We start from the raw sequence: 14132 nt of genomic DNA, 5'->3' as shown, positions 1-14132 counted from the left end.
CAGACTTTGGTTATTCCTTTAACAGCCACATTAGGTTATGTTTGTTGGGTGGTTCGTCATAACTACTGGACGACTCCCTGCCGTCAGTATTTACAGTATTTACATGTATATTCTGTGTCCTCTGCTCAGTTACACAATCATGATGTCTGTGAAAAAGTCCCTTCCTGACCCAGTAATAGTATTTGCAACCTGTGACATTGGTCCAGTGCATGGACAAGAACACTTAACTAAAACATTCTACAGGCTCTGAACTGGCATGTGACAATTACGCATAATCCCAGACAAACAAAAATGTTGTCAATAATTAGTTCCTCCCTCTGTTCTCATCTGCCTCCATTTTCGAGGCGTGGACTCGTCAAGATGTTGGAAACTGTTCTTATCGATTCTGCTCCATGTTGACGTGACGACCGCATCACACGATTTCTGCAGAATCGTCAGCTCCACATCCCAAAGGTGCCTTACACTGGATTCAGCTCTGATCACCGTCATGAAACCTTTACTGTGACCGTTTCTTGTTTCATCGTCATGCTGGATGATGCATCCTTTAGAATATGATAAATTGGGGCTAAAAATGGATGCACATGTTCAGCAATACAACCCAAATAGACCCAAGAATATAGATGCCTAGCTGTGTTAGCCACCAGATGTCACCATTGCTATATTAATGCAATTTGCCAGATGATTGTGGGGGGAAATGTTTCAGGTCACACTCTGGCTACTGTTGCTTTTGACTTCACTTCAGCGAATGATCGCCTCTGTGAATCTTCACTGTGAATTTTCTCTGTAAATTCACATGACTCAATACAAACTTGAATTGAGCTCAAGGTGATTCAGCTCGAAAAACTTTGAAGAAGATACTGAAGTGATATCTTACACAGAAACCCTGGATATAATGTGACAGCTCTATTCATCTCTTACTGACCGGCACAATGTGTTCAGCATGTGCATTGGCACAGAGAGGAAAATGGAAATCAAGGACGAGATGCAAATCTCTGCAGTGGTTCCAGCCAGGCACAATTTGTGTGTGTGTGTGTGTGTGTGTGTGTGTGTGTGTGTGTGTGTGTGTGTGTGTGTGTGTGTGTGTGTGTGTGTGTGTGTGTGTGTGTGTGTGTGTGTGTGTGTGTGTGTGTGTGTGTGTGTTTTGAGAGGCTTGTGTGTTTTTATAATCTAATCTGATGTAACAGAGGGCAATGTGTATAAGGAGAAATGGATAGAGAAGAGGAATTGAGGACGTGAGGAATGTCTGTGTGAAGAGGTTCTAGTGAAAATAAAGGCTGTGCGACGTTATCAGGCGGTTTCTCCAAGACATACACAGGTGTGTGTGTGTGTGTGTGTGTGTGTGTGTGTGAGGTAACAAGTGTTGTGAAGCTGGGGGGGCAGGAGCAGATTTGGTTTTGTCTTGATGAGCACAGTCCAATTTCTCGTTTTCTTTTCCCATCTTCACAATATCTGCATCTTTTTTCTTCCTCCCTTTTTCTCTTTCTTTTTGCACTCTCCACCCTCCCCCCTCATTGTCTGTGTATTTCTCTCTCTGCTCTTCTTCACCTCTGTGGTCCCCATCCCTCCTCCCGCAGTCTTAATTTGAAATATCACATTTTAACACTTCCCCTCCTCATTATTTTTGCGGCAGACACGATCAATACCCAGGGCTTTGTTATCAGTGTGTGTTTGTGTTCGTTCTGAACCACTCACATATCTTTAGCCTGGATCAAGTCCGACCTGACTCTCTCTGTTCCCGTTACACCTGCTCATGGTGACACTCCCTAAGATAAAGTGAAGTGCGTGAGCCCGACTGAAAGGACGACCACATCTGTATAACCTCTGTATAACCTGTGCCACACAGATGTTGGGTGGGCTGTGTGTGGTTTTCTTTACAAAACCCCGGGATGCTGGTGTGAAGGACAAACTCTCCAGGCCAGTCCACACACATCCGATCAATCCCGCGAAAGCTTTGATTAATACACACGTCAAATAACCTTGCTCGTTGCAGGAACACGCACATGTGCACGCAAACACACTCGTTTGTGTGATTGCATGTTTATAGCAGGCAGACAACGGGCATATGCTGTGTCGTCACTGCTTTAAACCACTTCATGACACGTCTCACACATCCCTGTGTTGTCTTCACCTGTGCCATGTCACTCTTGCAGTGTGTGTGTGTGTGTGTGCGCGCGAGTAAATGCGCTAAAACGTGTGGAATGGGATGATTCACCTCAGCTTACATAAAACCTTTGTCTATATTTAGCGCCAGCATGACTCCAGATTTCTGCACAGCAGCTATCAGCCACACACTGAGAATGTGCGTGGGCCCGCCCCGCTGACTGCGGTCCTGGATTCACATTCTGCACGGATGCATCACCTCAGACTCGGTTTTTTATCTCGTATGCAAAACTCCGAAGAAACCTGTTGGGTAACAGCGTCATGCTTGTGTCACCGTGGGAGCTTAGATGTAGATTATAGTTTATTTAGAAGCCGTGACATAAAAACAAAGACACAAAACATCACAGCCGTGCGGGAGAAAGACAGAAACCCAGGAGGGCTGGAGTAGTTGTCCCCAAAGAGCTGAGAGAGTGAACAGAAAACCCAACACACACAAAACAAACAAACAAAACGAACACAGCAGGAGTCTAGTGTGGATCAGATGCAGCTGAGGGTGAGTTGTGCAGAATGCACATGGGGGGGGGGGGGTCCTGCTGTCAGAAGCCACGTCATGTTTTAATAAGGTGAATATGATGTAACGTATATATGATCGATATGTTTCCTCACTGCACGTTTGTGTTTTTTCTTGTCACTGAATCATTTTTCTGCTGCTCTATGTGAAACAAAGTGAATATTCATCCTTGAAACGCACGGAGAGACAAACACACCATCACACTCACTGATAATTTAAAGTCTCAAATTCTTTTAACCTCAGTGTGCATGTGTTTGTCTCACACAGACATGAGGAGGACATGCAAACTCCACACGGAAAGACTCAAAGCCAAGCTCGGTTTCCAACCAGGAACCTTTTTGTGAGGCAGCACCACAAACCACTGCTCTACCGTGCCGCCCAACGAGTTCAGAATATTTTCTGTTAATTAATAACAGAGTTAGATACAAATTTTAACCTGAGCTGAACTCTGACACTGACACACAGCTTGCATCTCAGAGGAGACATACAAACACACATCTATAAATCAGACTGAGAGGGATTGGTTGTATAATCGTCTGGTCACGTGGAAACACCTCAGGTTTACTTTGCTCTGTCACTGTCTTGTCGGTGCCTCTGTTTGTCTTTGTTTGTAAGTCATTACTGTTCCACGGAGCAGTCAATCTGCAGAGGTGGAGACCCAGGGGAAAAAATTCTGTTTGGTCCCTGCAGGTAAACCGCAGCATAGCACTGACAGCTTGGAGAGTACGCTGTCATTGATCTGCCCTACAGTGCCTCTCTCTTTGTGTGCGTGTGCATGTGCAGACACGTGTGTGCACAGCAGCACAGGTGACCTTTCACATGGAGTAACCCTTTCAAACATCAAGTATCCGTCTGCACTGCATATATCTACGTCACATCTGAAAGTTATGAAACCTGCTGCTGCAGCAGCCTGTTACACAGAGATTCAGGCACAGCAATGGATGTACAATTGCTGCCATGTCTGCAAGTGATAAAAATAACTGCACTGCATATTGTATGTGTCTGGGTGCGTTTGTTTTAATGTGTGTGTGACAAAGAGTGAGACAGAATTTTCAGGCAAATGCAGTATTAAACACCTTTGTACACTCCAACCAGATTTGTGAGGCACCTCACACACATTTGGTGTCAAAGTCCCTGCACCCTGTTTGCTTGAGTTGTCTCCTGGGCAGGAGTGAAGCTAATCACCAAAGAATCCTCACACACACACACACACACACACACACACACACACACACACACACACACACACACACACACACACACACACACACACACACACACACACACACACACACACACACACACACACACACACACACACACACACACACACACACGTGGACTGACGACCTGGTAGTTCTTGTTTTCAGTGAGTTACAGATGCTGCAATTTGTAAAGTGTGATGTCGTACTGTTCAGCGCAGGAAGCACTGACCGAGTTCAGCCAGATGAACCATTGTAAATCGAGTTCTAGCCTTTCATACTTTCATACTGATACGTGCAATTGTTCTTTCTCTCCTGATCATAAAACCCTTCCTTTTCATGTCACTTTGAATTATCTCTACACTTATTTTACAAGGTCATTTTGGAGAAATGTGTTTGCCCAACAGTTACGTTTTAAGTTTAATTTGGCAACGAGGTCCCAGAATGAAAATAATGGCCGTGTGAGTCACAGCTGCCGTACAATGCATTGATCTACGTTTATATGCGATCTAGTGGGAACATAAATTTACCTCTTGCAAGTGTATAATGAGTCACACTCACAATTTAAATGCCATGTCCACCTTTAAACAGAATTTGCATTTAATGTCCCTATAAACCCGGATAGCACCATCATGGTATTATAATATTTTAAATCTTCCCCATTTCTAGATACCGGTGGAATGAACTGATCTATCACAGCAGCCATCAGTTCTCACTGCTCCAAATATCGCACACATTTTGTCGTACATCAAGTGAAACCTCTGACGCTGAGTTCTGTGATTCATATTTTGTAAGAAGAATATTCCACTAAGGTTCCTGTCATTCGAACATCTCAAGAATAAAGGAAGATGCTTCCACAACGAGCAGCACATTGTTCTAAATGACAAACCTACACTGACGGAGCTGACGAGAAACGAGTTGCATTGGGATTGTGGGTGTTTAATAGATACTAGATTAGCATATAGGCCATAAGCTGTGGTCTTTAGTTTGCTTCTAAGTCTGTATAAAAAGATGGACGACATGAAGGTGGAACAAAAGTGAAGCCAAAGCTTCTTGGTCGCCACCTGGTGGCCGAGCTGTGGTGTAGATCATAATTCCTGCCTCCTTCATGTTAATGGATGGGACATGGAATAAACTAAAAAGTCAGAGAACATGTTAAATAAATCGTTCTCCGAGATGGTTGCTGTCATTTTAAGCTCTTATCACACTGGTGTATGTTGAAATGTTCATTTGCTAAGTTTGGTTTTAATTAGTTATTTGACGCTATAAAAAACGTGATGAAACTTCACGATTGACAGCTGAGACTGACCCACAATTGGTCGAGCGTGTGTATCGGCAGTGACCTGGCTACTGCGGCTCCTCCCCCTGATCGCTACTGCGCAGACTCTGGCTCCAAATGTGCAAGAGGTTCGATTCCAGGATGTCTACTGTGTGTTTGCTGTTGACCATAAACACAGGGAATGAATTTCAAATGAAAAGCTCTTCCACATCTGTTTAGTCCGACAGTAGCGTTCTTTATGTAGCATCTTGTTCAGGTTCTTATGTTTACATGTTGCTTCCTTCTTGCTTCACTGATCTCTGTGAGTGTGACGTCTCCCATGCTCCTGTGAAATATGCCGTGACAAGATCTTTTAACGTCTCCTTCATACGTATAGGAAATAGAAACTTTTTCTCTTACTTATTCATCAAAATACTTAACCTGAATGATGACTATTCTTCATATGTGATCCTCCGTGCACTTTGCTATTTGTGGTCACTGAGCCTGTATTTGTTCAAGACCCGTCTTTGTGTTTTACTTCTGACTGACTGGACATTGGGTCCATGCAGGTAGCAGTGACATGTGGTGTATTTTTGTGTGTATTATAGTGAATGTGTCTTTACCCGTGGGTGTGTGGAAAGAAAGCGACATTCTGACTTTCTATGTCACTGGGCACCGCCTGTGATGTCATCGGCCACCGCATCACAGTGGACACCGCACTTCTCAGGGTTCCTCGGACTCGGATGATTGGATGAGAGGTTGTTGAGAAAAGTAGAGGACGGACAGACACAGATATAAAAAATTCTATAATTATTGGTAGGATGACAAAATGATTTGTTTTCTGTGCCTCACCTGATTCCCTCTTTCACCATAGCTTCTTCACACCCTCTCTGAACTCATCTTTTCTGTTATGCACTTTGTTGCCTCTCGCCACTGCCCCCCCCCCCCCCCTCCCCCTCTCTCTTTCTCTCTCTCTCTCTTTCTCTCCATATCATAGCATCTCTCCAGAAGTCTTTTTTTTCCCTTCAGTTTACTTACACTTGCCCCCTCAGGCAGGGTGAGTCAGGTGTGACCACAACTCTGGTTCCAAAACTCCCAGGGTTAAATATCACACACACATACACACACACACACACACACACACACACACACACACACTAATCTCTTTGCCGTAGAGCTCACATTCCTCGGCTATATGGGTTTTTCTATCTCTCCCACTCTTGCTTCCACATCTCCTGTGCTGCGGTCACCTTCCAATCTCTCTGTGTAGTGTGTGTGTGTGTGTGTGTGTGTGTGTGTGTGTGTGTGTGTGTGTGTGTGTGTGTGTGTGTGTGTGTGTGTGTGTGTGTGTGTGTGAGGCATTTTCAGGTCTCAGCATTGTTCAAATGACATGCATGCTGCTGTCACTTTGAATCAGTGCTTTCTGTTCTGCAGTCAGCGTGTATGTATAATCTCAGGACATTAGAAAACACACATGCTCACTCTTACTTCTCTCGTGTCCACGGTATTACTTGGAAAAATACAGGATAAAATGAAATAGCATAAAATAAGTGTGTGTCTGTGAGTGTGTAGGTAGCCATGAATCTTTCAGTGTGTCTTTCAACAAGTGTAACGTTACCTCTAAATATAATAAAGCGATCAAATATATTGTACATCAAGGCAAACTTCTTGTATTATCATACAGGTACTATCAGTGTGACATAGTTTAACAGGTGGATGCTGGTACAGCTCTCTCCTTACCTTCTTTTCCTAAAACCCCCACACACAAGCGTTTTCTCACCTTCAGCCTCAAACCACAGTGGCCTCCGCTCGGCTGCTACTCTTCTTGCATGTCTGCCTGAATGTTTGGATCGATAAAAGCCGGCTGCGTAATAGAATTAGGCTCTAATGGAAAGTACAAACTAGCTTTCTATTTACTAAATCCCTCCAGGGGGTACTGGGTAGGTAAAGAGCAGACTGTGAAATGAGACTGTACGTGTTCAAGTTTTGCGTGTGTGTGTGTGTGTGTGTGTGTGTGAGGGGAAGGGCGATACTGTAAACAGACTTGAAATCGAGTCAAATTGGTTTAGCTGCTGCTAATCCTCAACTGCTGTCCATACAACAGGTAAATGGACTTTTCCACAGTTGATGAGTGTGACTGCAGACAACCGGAGATCCTACATTTCTCAATCGTGTTCACGCAATATTTTGGTTTTATAATATCACATAGCTATAGAAAGATATAGGGAGTTTCCCCAATAAAAGGCCAAGTAATTACAGCATTAAGTATTTAAAAAAATATAAAAAGCTACTTTCATGTAATATCACAATTAAATATTACGATGCAAAAAAAACACAATCTATTATCACACGTTTTCACGAACCTGCTGGAACATGCTCAAACAACACCGGAGATTATGAGGTTTTATTCACAGCAACTGAAACCTGGCAGGAAACAATTCAAATGTCAGAAATATTGTTTGGTTTGTATTATTTCTGTTTGAAACAAAACAGTCACTGCCAAAGCACAAAACTAACAGCACACAGCAAAGCAAACAATCCATCAGTCCACTGGGCAAGAAACAAAAAAACACTGCTGGGGATTGATTGAAGCAGAGTTGTTGTGTAAATTGCTTTTGTTGTGGCGGTGCTCACATGTGAGAACTCAGGTCTGTTAAATGTGAACATTTCAAAATAAAGGAAGGGATTTGTTTTCTTTGAGTTTTCTTTCTTGGTCATTTTCCTGTTCCTAACTTCCTCAGCTCGCTTCTGCTCTCTCTCTCTCTCTCTCTCTCTCTCTCTCTCTCTCTCTCTCTCTCTCTCTCTCTCTCTCTCTCTCTCTCTCAGGATTCCTCAGCATAACCCAGAGACATGACGGATGTGAGACTCACCCACAGGCGCGGACGTTCGGGGGCTTATCCACTCAAAGGTGAACACATGTCCAGTCAAGTGGGACTTTGAATGTTTCATAAGAACACAGGGGGGCACAGTTCAGGATTCAGTTGGGTAGGTATACGTGTGTGCGTGTCCTTGTGTGTCAAGGAGAATCCAAAGTGCTTAACTTGTCTGTGTGAGCATGTGCACGACCACCTGTGCATATAGATATGTAACACACACACCAACAAGCTACTTGAACGTCCGCACACGTGTGTATTTAAGTGTGTGCGTGTGTGTGTGTGTGTGTGTGTGTGTGTGTGTGTGTGTCTTCAGCCTCTGGCACTAATCACTTTCCCTCCAAATCCCTCCATGCTCCAGGACTTCCCCTTATCTATACCCAGACTTTCACGTATAGACACAACTCACAACTCACAACACACACACACACACACACACACACACACACACACACACACACACACACTCACTCACATTGGGATGCAGCCTATCTCTACCCAGCAGCCCTGAAGGCTCTGTACATCTGGCATCTCTGTGGAAACCAGCCTTTATCGCTCAGGTCATCCGAGCTCAAATACCTGATTGAAACAAAGTTTTTCAGGCATGTTTGCTTTCTCCTACCAGACGACTCTAATATAAATGTCAAACACAAATTTAATAATAGCACAAACCACACCACCTGCACTCCATCAGCACTGGAGTCTCACATCCGTACGATTTGTTGACAATCTGTAGCTGTGTTGACTAGTGGGGAGCTGTTATCTTAATTATGGTAAGAACACAACAGCGGTGGAGCACGTATTCACACATTTCACTTAAGTAAAAGTACAAATGAATAGGCAACAATGCACTCAAGTAAAAGTATAACACTTAACTTTTCTAATTGATTAAAATAACTATCTTTTTAATATACTTTGAATACTTGTCGAGTGTAACCTGTTCCCTATAATGTAACATTCCACTAAACTATTATGACTGAGACTCAGCGGTGGCGATTGCTTATAAAAGTATATAAAAAAAACTTTGGAAAACAATGCCTTGTAAAATGTAATTGAGTAGAAAGTACATGTATTTGCTGATGTATGTTGTGAATTAAAAATGAAAGTACCTGATAATGAATCTGCTTAAGTAAAGTACAGATATCAATCAATCAAATTTAGTTTGTATAGCCCATGTAATCCTGGTTCTGCCACGATGAAGCACGAGTGCTCCTGGAAAGATACATGACAAACCTATTTAAGTACAATAATGAAGTAAATGTACTTTGTTACATCCCACCACTCACACACAATGCTCTTTTTCTTCAGGTGGACTCAACACAAAGACAGAGAGGTCATCACTATCGCTCAGTGAACGAGAGCAGTGGGAGTGTTTTGTTCTAGTTGAGTAAATGTTTTCATTTTGCATCAGTCTCCTACACAACTGGGGCTGCCATATTTATAATATGTTGGAATACAGCTGTTGATGTAATATTAATATCACATAATATAGGCTATTAATCTAAATTCAATAATGTTATTGCCCTGACAATGTCGTTGCATTGCTGCACGACAAGACGGACTTGATGTGTTGTGACATGAGGTGACATGATGATGTGATGCAGTGCAACATGATGCTACAATATGTTGCCAGGTATTCCCACACTGTTTGGCAGCTAATGCAATCTAATGAGTGTTGTTACACTGTCATGCTCTTACCAGAACAAGCTCCTGGAAATTCTGGAAGGACTGATCTCGAGTCAGTGACACATCTGCTGTTCACAACATCCAAACTAGTTTTTAAAAAAAAGACATTTGGTAGCTTATTCTTCATCATTAAAGCACACAGGGTTCCCAGGGTTGTTTCTTTGTTCTTTCTGCTAATTGCCTGACCCGAGCGTTGTGTGTTTCCTCATAAGTGCCAGCCGCACAGAGTCAGCAAATACCCCCCCCCCCCCCCCTTCAGTTCCAAATGTGCTCCCTAAACCTCAATTATTCACAACTTATGAATAACGCACTTTACCTCAAGCTGGCAAGTGGGGGTATTTTTGCACATGGAACTTTAAATTAGTAATAACCTCACAATGGCAGAACATACAATTTCCATGCCTCCAGCCTCTTTTTTTTCTTTTGTGAGGTTTAAAAGTGCAATAATAATAATATAGAAAGTGTCTCCTGCATGCATCAGCTTCGACGCGAGGAGCTCTTCAGCTCTAAGTGTGACTGACCTGGCATGTGAAGGAATGTAGTCATGTTTAATTGATCTAAAATCTCTGCAACCTCGTTCTTTAGGTTGTGTGGATCAGCGTTATTTCTAATGACCCGACAAACAATAAGAGACGTTTTTTGCTTGCGGAGCACTCGTGTTGTAGTCCTACACATTCTGTATATCTGGGACACAGTGTGGCATGGCCTTAGATCTCCAACTTTGACCTATTCACCGATTCACCACAGTTGAATAAACGACCATCATTATATATCAATTATATCAATTATACAGCATGTGATGGGTGGCATGAAATAGTTGTGAGATCTGTCCCTCCCCTGAGGTTAGGAGGAGGCAGATATTATTTTCAATTATTGTTATTATCATATTATATTCGGACTAATTTGGAGGAAAGTTCAGAGAAATAATAAGTCTTTCGCCTTCACAGTGCTATAGTGAAGTCTATGTGGGGAGTCTCTCAGAGAGTTGGTGAGACAGTCGACCGAGCACCCTGACCCTCTCTGGAGGAGGTTAAGGCAGATAAATGGAGGGAACGAGGCAGTAATGACCCACATTAGTGGGAGACTTTCCAAATGAGAACTTTTCAGCACGCTGGACAGCGCCAACCGAAAAGAGCCTGCACGCTTGTTAGCTGTCCATGGTGCTGAAAGAAGAATATAACCGAATAAAGACTTTTTCTACACAGTGTGTGTGTGTGTGTGTGTGTGTGTGTGTCTGTGTCTGTGTGTGTGTGTGTGTGTGTGAGAAGGTGTGCGTATACGTATACGTGTATGTGTATGTGTGTGTCTGTCTGTACTTGTTTTTGGTCCCTCTTCAGGACCTCTTCCAGCATAACACTCTGGTTGAGGTAAGAGATAAGATTTTGGTTATAGGCTTTCTACAATGAATGGAAGTCAATGCAGAGTCCGCTGCAGAGAGAGAGAGAGACCCCCCCCCCCCCCCCCCCCCACACACACACACATACACACACACACACACACACACACACACACACACACACACGCACACACACACAGACCCAGAGTTGACTCCGCTTTCTGCATGCTGTAATGTATACAGTGTGTTATCTTAACATATGCCAAGGTGTCGCCACCCACTTACCGACACGAACCGCAGTGCACCCCCCTACACACAGACACACACCCACACACACCCATTCCGCGCTTGAATCGAAGTTGCTCGTGCGTGTGTGTGTGTGTGTCGCGCTCACGCTGCGGTGGTGAGTCCGCTTGTCCGATCCCATGAAGACATGAGACGCTCAGCCTGATTATCCACCGCCGCGTGCGCGTCTGGCCCGAGTGCACGTCTCCCTCCCTTTGTGGGTGCGTGCGTGTGTGTGCGTGTGCGTATAGCTTCTTGTGCTGCGCAACTCTCTGGTGTGAACCGGTGGTGAGGATATAAGCACGCCTCATCAAATATTTAATTCGCCATATATGAACCATTTTTCCCACAGATTTTCCTCCGCGCACGCGGTGTACACACGCGCACGCAGGCAGAGTGATGTTCAATAGAGAGGGAGAGATTTACTGTCACTTTCAGATGGGGACTAAATACATGACTGCGTTTCCTACATAATCAGGAGCATGAACCCTCAATCAATATTGTGTTACTTTCCCTTTTGGGAGTCTGTTTTGGCACATATGGCCCAAAGTCTGTGTCTCTGTCTCTCTGTCTGTCTCTGTGTCTGGCTATCTCTCTCTCTCTCTCTCTCTCTCTCTGTCTCACACACACACACACTCGGAACTCTTCTCACTGAATCCAACCACAGGATGAGGTTTTGACGCGCGGGAGGCACATGACCGTGCCGTGTGTTTTGGGGAATAATTAGACAAGATCCACTTTTTCTGAGTGAAGGAATCTTTTTTTCCACTCTCCGATTTCCTTGGCTAAACCTTCGTGGGATATTTTGGCTGTGTGAAGAGGCTGGTTTGACAAATGCGCCTCTCCGTTGCGTATTCCACCGGGAGGAGGAGGAGGAGGAGGACCGGGCGCACGATGAAGTGAAGCTCGTATTGATTTCTGTATTTTCTTATTAGTATTTTAGCCTGTAGGCGATTATCAGCTGCAGCTATTTGAAAACAGAAACGCCTTTTTGGATACGGGATCTGGGAATATCAAGTTGAGGTCCGGAAGGTGCGAAATGTTCATCGTGCCATTTTTTTTGGAAGTGGGAAAGATGGGAACCTTGTTGAGAAGCGATAGTTGGGACAAATATTTTCCTCCTGCATCGTAGGACGTTTATTTCGCGGTGTGTTCAGTCAACGTTCCAAATCCCTTAGTGCACACAGCTTTGAATGGGAACTGAAAATGTTGATTGACAATCACTGGCTCGGAATGGTCGTGTAGGAGCTCTCCCCCCCCCCCAAAAAAAACTAAACTTGAGAAGCGCTGGAAGAATTTCTGCTTGGTTTTCCTCCTGTCTGTCTGTGGAAATGTGAGTCCAGTGGAGAACAGACCAGTGCGTGTCACGCAGAGTCGCCAGGGCTGCGACGCACAACCCAATTTTCCACAGGGGGAACCGGGCTTCGCACCGCGGCGCAGCCGAGACGGACTCGCGTTTCCTCGCCTCTTTGCGCATCGTTTTTTTTTTTACGTAAATGGCCAGCGGATACTGATTCTCCATGGTGTTCGCCGGCCGGGTGTCTCAGAGAGGGCGAAACAGCGGCGGTTTGGTTCAGTAAAATCCTGGACACACCTTTTTTAATGTCAGTCAAGGTAAGTTTGGCCTATTCGCAGGTTGCTGTCCTCTTGGCTCCTGATTTTCCAGGGTTTAGAAAAAGCTGAAAGAAAGTGCGCAGAGGAGGCAGAGGCATTCATTAGACCTGTTACCTCAATAATCCCAAAAGTGAGATTTTTTTTTCATCCTGTTACAGGTGTAATTGTGTACAGTGTGTATACTCACAGTGTGTTTCTAATCTTAAATTTACCTTATAGATTCTTAGTTCTCAAATCAATAATTTGAGCAAACATTTCCACTGTTAAACCACAGGCAGACACAGACAGACACAGGCAGACACCCCCCCCCCCCCCCCCCCCAACCATGTTAATGTTGAACATGTCCAATATTCTTTCAATTCTAAATGATCAAGACTATGATTTATTCACATTTTCGATCAGCAGAAAATACAGACAAAATATGTTTTTGCCATCATGTTTCCAATGTGCTGGTGATGCTGAACAGTTTTTCTTCCACATGCACTGATGCACACAAAGTTGGGTTATGTCATTTAATGTGACAGACTCCACTGCTGAAAGATTTCTATTTGTTTCAAAGAGATTTGTCCAGTTCAGACAGCGGTGTGAACATCTGATCAGACTATGATCTCACTAGAGACCACTCCCCCCTCTCCTCTCCTCTCCTCTCCTCTCCTCTCCTCTCCTCTCCTCTCCTCTTCCTCTCCTCTTCCTCTGCCTCTTCAGTGATATGCTTGCAAATGTTTTTCTCCAAATGTGCTGCACCCATTGTTAGTGACTCCGCATAAGACTGCCATCTTAAAGTCATCAACATGGTATAATTCGGGTTTGGATCGTGCACACAGACACACATTGTCCATGTGTTGCTCCCAGCTGAAGAGGAGTAAACCTCCAATCTGATGCACCTTAATTAGTCTTTTTCAGTGAAATACCACAGACCTGCACAATGAGACGCAGCTGTTTAAACTCTGACCCTTGGAACAGAGCATCAATAAACCTGATCATTTGTGTCCGCCCTCTCCCCCTTCCCATTCTGTGGAGGCTTTTGCAGTTGTGTCTGCCTCAGGCTGCTGCTCAGCTCTGGCTGTAGCATGAGCAAATTGATGCTTTTCTTAAAGGATTATTTAAGCTTTTGTATGTATATTTGTGTAAAAAAAGTTTAATATTCGATCACACTCTTCATAAACGCAACATTCCAGTTGTTGAGTAAATGCCAGTACTACCGTAT

At 44.0% G+C, this 14132-nt stretch overlaps 1 protein-coding gene across 5 annotated transcripts in view; it reads left to right on the top strand.

The window, feature by feature from the left end:
- The first annotated feature begins 11938 nt into the window (after positions 1-11938).
- cacna1ia (calcium voltage-gated channel subunit alpha1 Ia) overlaps positions 11939-14132 on the top strand; it is a 147705-nt gene continuing 145511 nt past the window's right edge. For all 5 annotated transcript variants that reach the window (XM_034593934.1, XM_034593931.1, XM_034593932.1 and 2 more), the window contains exon 1: positions 11939-12925. The gene's annotated coding sequence lies outside the window, so the exon portion shown is untranslated. The remainder of the gene's footprint in view (positions 12926-14132) is intronic.

The sequence above is a fragment of the Hippoglossus hippoglossus genome, chromosome 8 (assembly GCF_009819705.1).
Source record: "Hippoglossus hippoglossus isolate fHipHip1 chromosome 8, fHipHip1.pri, whole genome shotgun sequence".
NCBI classification, from domain to species: domain Eukaryota; kingdom Metazoa; phylum Chordata; class Actinopteri; order Pleuronectiformes; family Pleuronectidae; genus Hippoglossus; species Hippoglossus hippoglossus.
This window is presented reverse-complemented; position numbering and strand designations above follow the sequence as displayed.